This window comes from Dromiciops gliroides, chromosome 1 (assembly GCF_019393635.1).
Source record: "Dromiciops gliroides isolate mDroGli1 chromosome 1, mDroGli1.pri, whole genome shotgun sequence".
Taxonomy (NCBI): Eukaryota; Metazoa; Chordata; class Mammalia; order Microbiotheria; family Microbiotheriidae; genus Dromiciops; species Dromiciops gliroides.
This window is the reverse complement of record NC_057861.1, coordinates 385,680,388-385,692,775: the sequence shown is the minus strand read 5'-3', so window position 1 is coordinate 385,692,775 and position 12,388 is coordinate 385,680,388.

Here is a 12,388-nt window from a genome sequence, read left to right as displayed (position 1 = left end):
CTAAATCCTTTATGTTATAGTTTAAGCACATTTCTTCTTGTTCTGCCCTCAGGGGAGAGGTCACCATTGCCCCCATAGAAGTCTTTGTAATGGAGCTTTCTCATCTATAGGATAAATAACTTTAGTGTCTTTAACCTTTTTCAAGGATCTTATTTCCCAGCTCTTAGTGCCTCATTGTCTAGCTGAGATTTGTCTTCTCTTGCTTCAATTTTTTACAAATCGAGTTTCTAGGCCGACAATGAACCCCATCAGTCGGTCTGATCTCCCCCAGTCACATGGACTGAAGCCATGTTCTGGGCAACAGGAGTGTTGTTTTTGTAGCTTGGCAAGGAGAAAATCTGGGTCAGACTGAATCTGGCTGGATTTTTTTTTTGGTCCTTGGTCAGGTTCCAAGGTACTGATGCTTCATCAAACCTATGCCAGAGTAGGTATGAAGCAAATGCTGAGGCCAAATAGTAGTCCCTAATGGATCAAGGCCAACCTGTAGAGAGGCCTGTAATGAAATGTCCCCTGTATCAGTTAATAGCTCTGTATAAAAGACAGCATGGTATAATGGAAAGACTGTGGAGTGAGTAGAAATAGATTTTCATCCCACCTTTGATAATCACCTTGGCTTTTTTCTTAATTCTCATTCTTCCTGACCTCTGAAGCTTTTGACACTGTTGACCTGTCTCTCCTCCTTGATGCTGTTTTCCCTAGGTTTTTGTGACATTTGTCACTCCTGGTTTTCCTCCTACCTATCTGCTCTTTGCAGTTGCCTTTGCTGAATCTATTCCCATTAAACATGGGTATCCCCCAAGGCCAGGCCCCTCCTCTTTTCCTTTTATATTCTCTTACTTGGTGATCTCTTTAGTTCTTATAGATTCAATTGTCATCTCTGTACAGATGATTCTTTTTTCTTTTTTTGTGGGTCAATGAGGGTTAAGTGACTTGCCCAGGGTCACATAGCTAGTAAGTGTCAAGTGCCTGAGGCTAGATTTGAACTCAGGTCCTTATGAATCCAGAGCCAGTGCTTTATCCACTGTGCCACCTAGCTGCCCCCATACAGATGATTCTTAGATCTATTTGTCCAGTCCTAACTTCTTTCCTGACCTTCAGTCTTGCATCTCCATATGAAAGGGCATTGGACATCTCAAGCTTCAAGTCTTGTAGGCATCTTAAACTTAACACATACAAAACTGAACTTATTATTTCCCCCTCTACACTGTCCCCTTTTCCCAATTTGCCTATTACTGTGTCCAGTTACCCAAGTTCATAACTTAGATGTCATCCTTGATTCTCACTCTCTCTCATCCCTCCACATCCAATCAGTTACCAAGTCTTGTCATTTCTTCCTTTACAACATTGTTCATCTATTCCCCCTTCTCTCCTCCAATGCTGCCCTCACCTGCTGCAGGCATTACCTCACACCTGGACTATTGCACCATCCTGCTGGTTGGTCTTCCTGCCTCATGTCCCTCCCCACTCCATTCCATTCTCTACTCAGAAGTCAAACTGACCTCCCTAAAACTCAGGTCTGACCATGTCACTGACCCCCCACTCATTTGATAAATTCCGGTGGCTCCCCATTACTTCTAGGATCAAATATAAAATCTACTATTTGAATTTTAAGTTATTCACAACCTGACCACGTCCTACCCTTGCAGGCTCCTTCCCCACCTTCTCTATGATCCAGTGACACTGCACAGGACACTCCTTCCTCCTAGCATTTTCCCTGGCTGTCCTCTAGGCCTGGATCTTTCTCTTCATCTCTGTTTCCTGGCTTCCCTGAGTTTGCTCAAGTCTCAGCTACAGTCCTACCTTCTCTCTCTCTCTCTCTCTCTCTCTCTCTCTCTCTCTCTCTCTCTCTCTCTCTCTCTCTCTTTGAGGGGCAAGGAGTGTTAAGTGACTTGCCCAGGGTCACACAGCTAGTAAATGTCAAGTATCTGAGGCTGGATTTGCATTCAGGTCCTTCTGAATCCAGGGCTGGTGCTTTATCCACTGTAGTGCCACCTAGCTTCCCCCTAGAGTCCTACATCCCAAAAGAAGCCTTTTTCAGTCCTTAATCTTGGTGCTTTCCCTCTGGGGTTATCTCTAATCCATCCTGTATATATTGTACTTATGCATAGTTGTTTCCATATTATTTCCCCCATTAGACTATGAACTCCTTGAGAGCAGGGACCTTTTTTTTGCCTCTCTTTGTGTCTCAAGTCCCACTGTACCACCTAGCTGCCCCTATGAGTTAGAATTTAAAAAGACCTCAACAAGGGTAGAATTAGGAAGAAGTAAATCTGGGTTGAAATAAAATGAACTGCTCAGGTACCACATGGAGAACACATGACTCACCTTTCTTCACATCCCCAGTGCCTAGTACCATGCCTAGCATACAGCAGGTGCTCAATAAATACATATTGACTTGAGAACAGTTTGGGTGAAAATGGCCTGGGTGTTTCAATGCCCTATATTCCTAATATGAGTCAATAGCATCCATGACATGAAAGTGTAGTAATATTAAGTTTTAGAGAATATTTCAATTTTTTGTTTTTATTATATGTTTCATGTGTAACAACTGGACAATAATTGTAAAATCTCTAAAAGATTCTAAATTTCCTTAGACATGTTTTTGAGAAGTTTTATTGTTTGATTTGATTATTGGCAAAGTTATTTAAAGTTGTGTTAAGCTCAATTTTGTAGGAAAATTTCCCAGCTGATTACCAGTATCTGAAACACCTGAAAGACTTCCAGTCCACAACTACACCCAGAGGACATCCCAAGAATCATCTGAGAAAAGACTTCCAAAGACTTAAATTGATATTTTCCTGTTTTCCTTTTCCCCATTGGATACACTGTTTATAATGTCCACTTATTAAAGGGGAGTGCCCTCTTTTAGCCTTTGTTAATGCATCACTCAATTTCTTTTTCTCTTTTCATTCCCTTTACTTTGTTAGTCATAAGTTTCTGTAATGTTATTGCTTCATGTAAGAGAGAATTTTAGTATATGTGCTGCCGAAGTGAGCACTCTTCATTAACTTCTAATACACTTTAATAAATACTTAAAAGCCTAAACTCTTGTTGAATTTATCAATAATTTTAGCCAGTTTTCCCCCCAACACTGGGGGGGGGAGGTTAGTACCCACATTAGATTTTAAACATTACAGAGGTTAAGAGAGTTAATTTTATCTTGGGTTATATTAATAGAACCAGTGTCAGGATGAGGGAAATAAATGATCCTCTTACTGAACTCTGTTCTCATCATTTCAAGTACTGAATGAAGTTTTGAGCTCTACATTTGAGCAAGGACCCTGACAAAGTGGAGCTGGTTCTGGGGAAGGTGACCACCATGGTGAAAGACCTGGAGCCTTGTTATCTGAGCATTAGTTTAAACTAGGAGTGTTTTGAAGACTTGGGGGCTGGGGCAGAAAGGGTGGTGTAACAGCCATCTACAAGTATCTGGAGGGCTGTGGTGGGGATTCAATCAATAAATATTTATTAAGCACACTCTACACAGCAGGCACTGTGCTAGATGCTGGGGATACAAAGTTAAAAGCAAAACAATCCGTATGCTCAGGGAGCTGTCATTTTGGGCTGGGAACAGGGAGGGAGACCAACATGGACATACATAGATACACACAAAATTGATACAAGGCAATTTGCTGGTGGGATTGTGGCAAGGGGCACTAGCAACAAGGGGGCAGGGATCAGGAAAGGATCTTATGGAAGGTGGTGCTTGAACTGTCTTGAAGGAAATTAGGGATTCTAATGGTATTTTCCCACTCTAATCTATCCTCCATGTAGATGCCAAAGTAATTTTTCTAAAATGCAAATCTGATCATGTCACTCACCTACTTAATGAACTTCAATAGCTCTCTACTTCCTTTAGTATCAAATATAAGCTTCAGTGTTTGGTATTCAAAGCTCTATACAACATGGTCCCAATTTATCTTTGTATACTTATTACACATTACTTCCCATTATAATGGGACAGTGAGATGGCTCAGAGGTTATAGTGCTGGACCTGGAGTTAGGAAGACCTAAATATTAATTCATTAAAATCCAGTCTCAGACTTTTCCTAGCTATGTGACCTTGAGCAAGTCACTTAACCTCTGTTTGCCTCAGTTTCCTCAACTGTAAAATGGGGATAATAATAGCTTCTAACTCCTAGGGATGTTGTGAAGCAGGAAGACTAATTAAAAAGCTATTTCAATAGTGGAGATGAGAAGTGATGAAGGCCTGAGGCAGAGTTGTGGTTATGTGGGTAGAGAGAAGGGGATGTATATGAGAGAGGTTATGGAGGTTAAAAAATGGCAAGCTTTGGAAAATGACTATGTGAGGTTAGAGAGAATGAAGAATTGAGGATGAGACTAATATTGCAAACCTGGGTTACTAGAAGGATGGTGGTAAAATTGGGAAGAAAGAGAAATAGGGAAAAGCAATTAGGCTTATTATTAGCTATAGAGAGCAGGGATAGAAGCACATTGAAGAGAAGCAAACAGTAACTCCATGTAAAGAAAAGAAAATGAACAATTAGAACTATCCAAAAGTAGAATGGGATACTTGTGGAGGCAATGAGCTCCCCATTATTGGAAGTCTTCAAGAGGAAGCTTGTTGGGGCAGCTGGGTGGCACAGTGGATTCAGGAAGACCTGAGTTGAAATCTGACCTCAGACACTTGATGCTTACTAGCTGTGTGACCCTGGGCAATTCACTTAACCCTCATTGCCCTGCCAAAAAAAAAAAAAAAAAGGAAGCTTGTCAAAGCCACTTATAAGAGATTTGTGGAGAAGATTCTCATCCAAACATAGGTTGAACTAGTAAACATCTGAGGTCTCTCATAACTCTGAGGTTTGTGATTTTTCTGAAATATTTGTTTATTTATTTGATTCATTAATTCATCCTTGCAAATGATTTGAGAAATTCAGGAAGCTTATTGAATGAAAAGGAGTCACAGCAGTCCATCCATCTCTTACATGAGGAACATACAGGAAGAAAGATGTGTATTTATGAGTGTGACACTCCTAGGCATAGATGGCCTTGGGCTTTGGAGAGCTCAATGAGGTGTGCACAAGAGTCAAGGAGATATGGGAGATGACATGACTTGTACTCTACTGAAATTGGTCACTCTTATGATTGTCCTTTTACACTACAAATGGGACAGATTTTCCTTATTTTCCAGGGGAAGAAACATCTTCACATACTTTGAATTGGTGACTCATGTTATTGATGTAGAAAATGATTAGTTTGCAGCATTTCATTTCTTCCCGTTCAAAATAAAAGCAATTTTGTGTAGGTCACATGATCCATATATCTCTTCTTCAACCTTCCCCACCCGAAAAAGAAGGAATGACCCAATTTAGCTATGGAATGAATGCCAGTGTTCCATAATCTTGTTTACAACATTCCAGATGATAGTTCCTGCAATTTCTCTCCCCACCTCCCTCACCACAAAGCTAGCCCTTAGAGGACCCAAGCAGAAGGACCCCAAGAGGAGGAGGCTTTTCAAGGCAGGGGTCTGTGATAAGCTCAGTGAAGCACATAGAACTCAGCATGGGAACATTTGTCAAAGGGCTTGCATGCTTACCTTTGGGGGTTTGCCAAATACTGGTGCACTGTGGCTCTTTCCTAATTATTGAGAAAAGGGATTCGTCATTATTCTTGTCCTCGATATTTATTGAGACCCCTCTGGGTACACAGCACCATCTGAATGTTTTAGACACGACATCTGAACTGCAGCCAAAGCCAGCTCATCTCCTCTGGTCTGAGCTAACTTTACTCTCATCTGTATAATAAAGAACAGTAGTGAGATTCAGTGAGGTGGTAACATTCCAACATTACTCTTTAACTGTCAGCAGGACAATGAGGTATTCAGCGGGGTTTAATTGCTAGGCAGCGTTTACTGGAGATGTTTAGTAATTACAGCTCCTAGATTGCTGCATATGAGAGCAATATTGAAAATTACTATTTATATTTTTAATTCATCACACAGCTGACTGTACCCCATACACTGCTTCCATTTAGGCTGAAGGAATAACCAGACTAAAAGACAAAGAAAATCTCAATGCTCTCTTAGGGTCAATATTTTCAGAAGTGATAATTATTCTTCAACAACAGAGGTGAGGATAAGTAGAAAAGACCAGAGACAATTTAAAGGGAGTTGGAGGCATGGAGAGGGCAGAAGGGAGGCAGACAGGTTTCTGAGGGTAAAGACTTTCAGAGTGAAAGACTGAAGAAGTTCCACATGAGAAACAGCATGGAGAGAAGTCCTTGCCCCAGCTCTGCCACTAGATACTGTACAACTGGGGAAAGTCACTTAACTGCTCTGGGCTTCAGTTTCCTCGTTTGTAAAATGTGAACAATTCTATTTATATTGCTTATTTTTTCAGAGTTGCATGCAGGTTGTTTGTAGCATCTTTTCCAAAGAATTCCCCATAACTTCCCAGAGCAGTAATACTCCTCATGAGGCCCCCCATTGGTGTGCTTATCATTAACATTTAGCCTATAGATTCAATCAACTCTTTTTTTTTTTTAGTAAGGCAATTGGGGTTAAGTGACTTGCCCAGGGTCACACAGCTAGTAAGTGTTATGTGTCTGAGGCCAGATTTGAACTAGGTACCCCTGATTCCAGGGCCTCTACTCTATCCACTGCGCCACCTAGCTACCCCTTCAATCAACTCTTAGGCAAAAAAAAGTGCATTTTTGGCTCAGTACATGTGGGACAAAGCATTCTCCCCCATAAACCTGAGGTGTACTCTCTCACAAATATACACTACCGGGGCAGCTAGGTGGCACAGTGGATAAGGCACTGGCCCTGGATTCAGAAGAACCTGAGTTCAAATCTGACCTTGCACACTTGGCACTTACTAGCTGTGTGACCATGGGCAAGTCACTTAACTCCCATTGCCCTGCAAAAAACAAAAACAAATGTACACTACCTCCAAGGGAAGAGTGGGCTCAAACTTAGAGTATGATGGTGGTGAAGAATATGTATAGGATACACACATGTGGCAAAAGCAACTTTCTAGTCCTGTTAATCCAAGGCCTAGAAGTACGTTCTCTCTTTCTAAGTCCTTGTGAAGCTCCCCTTAGATGCTGCTGGGCTGACTGATCATCTGACTATAGAGAGAGCAGAACCGCTGCTCTCTCTATAGTCAGCTGTTTTGTCCACCGATAGAAGCCCCATTCTTAGAAGCTGCTTCCTCCAACAAGTGACTGCCTCTCTGTACTTGTTTATGTTTGGAGTGTGTGTTTCTTTTCTCCCATGGATGTAGCTTCTTCTATTGGTTGAAAAATTCTTCTTCAAAGAGACATAGCTGATGGAGGTGAGGGTTGGGGAGAGAAAAACACTCAACTTCCCACCAAAAACGATAATCTCTCAGAGGTCTGTTTCTTCCTTGGCTCCTGGCTCCTGGCTTGGAGCTCCCTTAAATTGACTAGCTGTTCTCTGGACTCAGCTATTTAAATGCCTGCAAAAGCAAGCCTAATTTTCTGTTTGTACAATGAGATTATACCCTTTAATTCAGTCAGAAAAAGGTATTCACACATTATAAAGGAATCACAAAGTATCACACTTGGTTGGCACATTGAAACTTCATCCTAAGACTACAGCAACTGATTTGTGGTGTCTTTCCCTTACAAATAGAGAGCATTTTGTAACTAGAGAATTGCTATATAAATGTGAGTTTTCATTCGATTCTATTCAACAAGTATTTATTAGTCACCTAAAATTAATGATTAACATTGAAATATTATAAAGTGCTTTACTCACAATGACATTGTGAGGTGGGTAGGACAAGTATTATTATCACTACTTCACAGATAATGAAGAGGAGGATCTGAGATGCTTAAATGAACAGGTAGCACAGTGGGTAGAGTATTGGGCCTAGAATCTTGAAGGAAGACCTGAGTTCAAATCCAGCTTCAGATATTTCCTAGCCAGGTGACCCTAGGTAAGTCACTTCAACCACTGTGTGCCTCAGTTTCCTCATCTATAAAGTGGGGATAATAATAATACCTACCTCCCAGGGTTGTTATGAAGATCAAATGAGTACTTAGTACAGTACCTGGCACATAATAGGTAAATTATTGTCAGGTTAGGGAACTTACACTGTCTCCCTAGACTCTGGAAATATAAAAATATTACTGTTGACAGGTTTTTTTCTTTTCTTTCTGGTGCCTATAATGGGCATGAGCTTTAGGAGATCCAAGAAGCTGACAGCAGTAGGAATGGATGACTGCTGGTCTCCAACTCTTGATTCTGAGACTTGTTTTGATGCTGTTCTGAAGGGAAGAAAAGTAATTAAGTACTTATTCAGCTTCTACTAAGTTCTAACCATTGTGCTAAGCAGTTTACAACTATTATTTCATTTGATCCTTACAACCACCCTAGGAGATAGGTGCTATTATGATCCTCATTTTACATTTGAGGAAACTGAGGCAGATAGAGATTAAGTGACTTGTTCAAAGTCATCTAGCTAGCAGCTATCTGAGGCCAGATTTGAACTCAGGTCTTCCTAACTCCAGGTCCATCTCTCTATCCACTGTACCACCTCGCTGCCTATAAGAATCCCTGAGAATGTAATGTGCATCATTCTACTGTAGCAGATAGGATATTTTCTCTGTATTGGGTAGATAAATTTATTTTTAAAATTTATTTTATTTTATTTTAAAATTTTTTTCTGATTACAGGTAAAGATTTTTTTTTTGAGTTCCAAATTTTTCTCCCATCATCCTTTCCCTCTCCCCTCCCAAAGCCAGCAAGCAATCTAATAAAAGTTATACATTACAATCATGTTAAACATATTTCCACATTAGTCATCTTGTAAGAGAAGAATCAGAACAAAAGCGAAAAATTCATGAAAAAATAAATAATAACAACAAAGCAACAACAAAAGTGAAAATATCATGCTTCAATCTGCATTCAGACTCCATAGTTCTTTTTCTGAACATGGAGATCATTTTCTACCATGAGTCTTTTGGCATTGTCTCAGATCATCAGATCATCGTATTGCTGAGAAGAGTTAAGTCTATCACAGTTGATCATCACACAGTGTTGTTGATACTGTGTACAATATTCTCTTGGTTCTGCTTATTTCACTCAGCATCAATTCATGTCTTTCCAGGTTTTTCTGACAGCCATCTGCTTATCATTTCTTACAGCACAATAATATTCCATTAATTTACATTCAATACCACAACTTTTTAGCCATTCCCCAATTGATGGGCATCCCCTCAATTTCCAATTCTTTGCCATGGGTAGATAAATTAGCAAGAAATGTGAAACATTTATTTTCTCTAGGAAAAAAAAATTAACATCTCTTTGCAAGCTTTTAAAAAATTTTAAACTATTTTCCAGGTTTTTTAAAATTAAATTTTATTCTATTTTTAGATCAGCATTTTCTCCCTCCTTCAATTCCCCAAATGAGAAAGGGAGAAAAATAAAACACTGTTTACAGACGTGTTGAAAACAAAACAATTGGCAATGGTCCACAGTGACCATGTCTGGGTGTTTTGACAATCAACATTTGATGAAAGGTATTTAATGAATCACAACTCATTAATCCTCATTTCTTCCCTGCATTTATCACTAAAGGTACAAAGTAGTTACCTAGAGTTATAAACTTTATCTTTGTTTATATTTAAATTTATCTTTGTTTTATTTATCTTTTTTTGTTCTCTGAAAAATGCAAGTATTATCACTGAACAAGTTTACATGAAGATAAAACTTGCTATACTTAAAAAAAGGCAATCAATCTAGGTTTTAGTACTCTACTTCCATTAATGTAGTCAAAGTAGAAAGAGTCCAAGATTACAGACAGATATGGAGATTCTGATCCTGGATCTTCTATTTTTTGTTTTGTTTTTGTTTGGGGGCCTTGGGGGGGGCGGGCAATGAGGGTTAAGTGACTTGCCCAGGGTCACATAGCTAGTAAGTGTCAAGTGTTTGAGGTGGGATTTGAACTCAGGTCCTCCTGAATCCAGGGCCCATGCTGTATCCTCTGTGCTACCTAGCTGCTCCCTGGATTTTCTATTAATAAGATGGTTAGAATTAGATTATAAGTTTCTTCAGGACAGAGACGATCTTTTGCCTTCTTTTTATATTCTCAGCATAGTGTCTGGCACATAGTAGGTACTTAACAAATGTTTTGGTTGAAAACTTTGTGATCTCAGGCAAATTACTTAACTTTTCTGGGTTTCAGTTTCTTCAACTCTAAAGTAAAGAGAATTGGACTAGATTCATTCATTCATTCATTCAATAATCATTTATTGATAATTTCCTGGGTCCCTTTCAGTTCTAAGATTTTAGGATTCAGAAGGTTTAGGGTACAAATGAAGATCACCAGAGCAGGAAAGTGCTAACCAAAGAGGAGGGGTGGGGAGAATGGCATTTGAATGGAGTGAAGTGTCAGAACTGGCTGGGCTGCCAACCAAATTGGTCAAAGATTTTAGATGGTCCCTTGAGAGCAGCAATGCCACTCTGTCATACTATTGTGGTCACATTAATTCTCTTACTTTACAAAGCTTCCATAGGACACAGAGAAAAAGGAAGAATTGCAAAAAACCACATCCCCCAAACCAAACAAAACACAACCTCTCTGCTTCTTTCCTTACTTCTTTCTGACAGGATACCGCCCCCTCCCAATATAAACAATACAGAGATAGCACCAGTAAACAACTGAGAGAGGAAGTCTGAATGGCTTTGTAGGGTGAGCCCAGATCAAACAGAGACAGCAGGCAAGTGAGCAGGTGACCAGGAATTATAACCCTCATCCCTTTGTTCCCTTTCCTCCCCCTGCTGTGTTGCTCCACAGCACAGGAGTCCATGAAGGCTTGAAGTGTGTGTGTGTGTGTGTGTGTGTGTGTGTGTGTGTGTGTGTGTGTGTGTGTATGGGGAGTAACCAAGCTCCCCAGACCTCAGAAAACCAATATCAAGCAAATATGAAATTCTATGGGGGGCAACTAGGTGGCGCAGTGGATAAATCCATGGCCCTGGATTCAGAAGGACCTGAGTTCAAATCCAGCCTCAGACACTTGTCTGTGTGACCCTGGGCAAGTCACTCAACCCTCATTGTCCAGCAAAACAAACAAACAAACAAAAAAGAAAAAAAAGAAATTCTATGGCCCTTTCCCTGGTTCAAGGATCAGAGAATCATAGGTGAGGAGTCTAAGTATACATACATGTGGCTCCTTTGGCTAAGCCCCACGCTCAAGCCCCTTACTAATGCTAAGCCCTTACCAGGGACACATGTGCTGCTTAGTATGTAAGGACTTGCACTTTGGGATGACAAAGCAATCTCTTGGTTGGTCCCTTGGTCCCTGTGATGGGGGCTGGGGAGTGGGGAAAACTGTTCCAAAAGATGATTGGTCACTGAACAGGAAGAACTGCCCACTCCAAAAAACATGAAACAATTTCTCCTAATCTTTCTCCCATCTTTCAAACAGCTCCCCTTAGCACTTGGTTGGGGTTGTGGGGAGAATCCACCCTCCCCCAGTCAAAGTTGTGGTGCTGAACACACGGGGCAGCAAATGTATATGTTTGCTTGCACATGTATGGTTCTCAGATCCTTAGCTTCCTCTTCCAAGTTTTATTTCTTTGGGCAAAAGTGACTGAGATTGGGGCATCTAGGTGGCGCAGTGGATAGAACATGGGCCCTGGATTCAGGAGGACCAGAGTTCAAATTCAGGCTCAGACATTTGACACGTACTAGTTGTGTGACCCTGGGCAAGTCATTTAACCCCAACTGCCTCAAAAAAAAAAGTGACTGAGATTTATGGCTCCAGCCTTGATGGCTGCCTGGTAAGTTCAAGAAGTTGGGAGTTCTTGGGAGCTGACTGGCAGCCCCACCTGCTCTGTATATCGTTTTCCTTTCTTAGAGGAAAGGATGACCACCAAGAGAAGGATGAGCCAGGTATATCTGGTCCTTGAGTGAGCTGATTGCACAGTTACAGGTCCCAAGTGAAAGTAACATAATTCAGTCCCACCAGCCATTTCATATTTTAATGGTTTAAACATCAAACTTCCAGGAGACTATAACAGGAGTGAGGGGTTGTGTTTTAATTATATTTCAGTGCACAATTATGAGTCTGTTGCATTGTAAACATTTCTTTTGTGGTGGAAAAATAAGTAACTGTCCCATGACTGATATACTTTGTACACTGAGTATTTTTCTAAAAGGGACACAATCTCTAATAGTGAGACCCTAGATATAAGCTAGGGGACAACTAGGTGGCATGGTAGATAGAGCACTGGGCCTGGAATTAGGAAGACCTGAGTTCAAACCTGACCTAATGCTTACTAGCTATGTAACCCCGGGTAAGGCACTTAACCTTGTTTGCCTCAGTTTCCTCATCAGTAAAAGGAAATGGTAAACCACTCCAGTATCTTTTTCGGGAAAACCTCAAATGGGGTCACAAA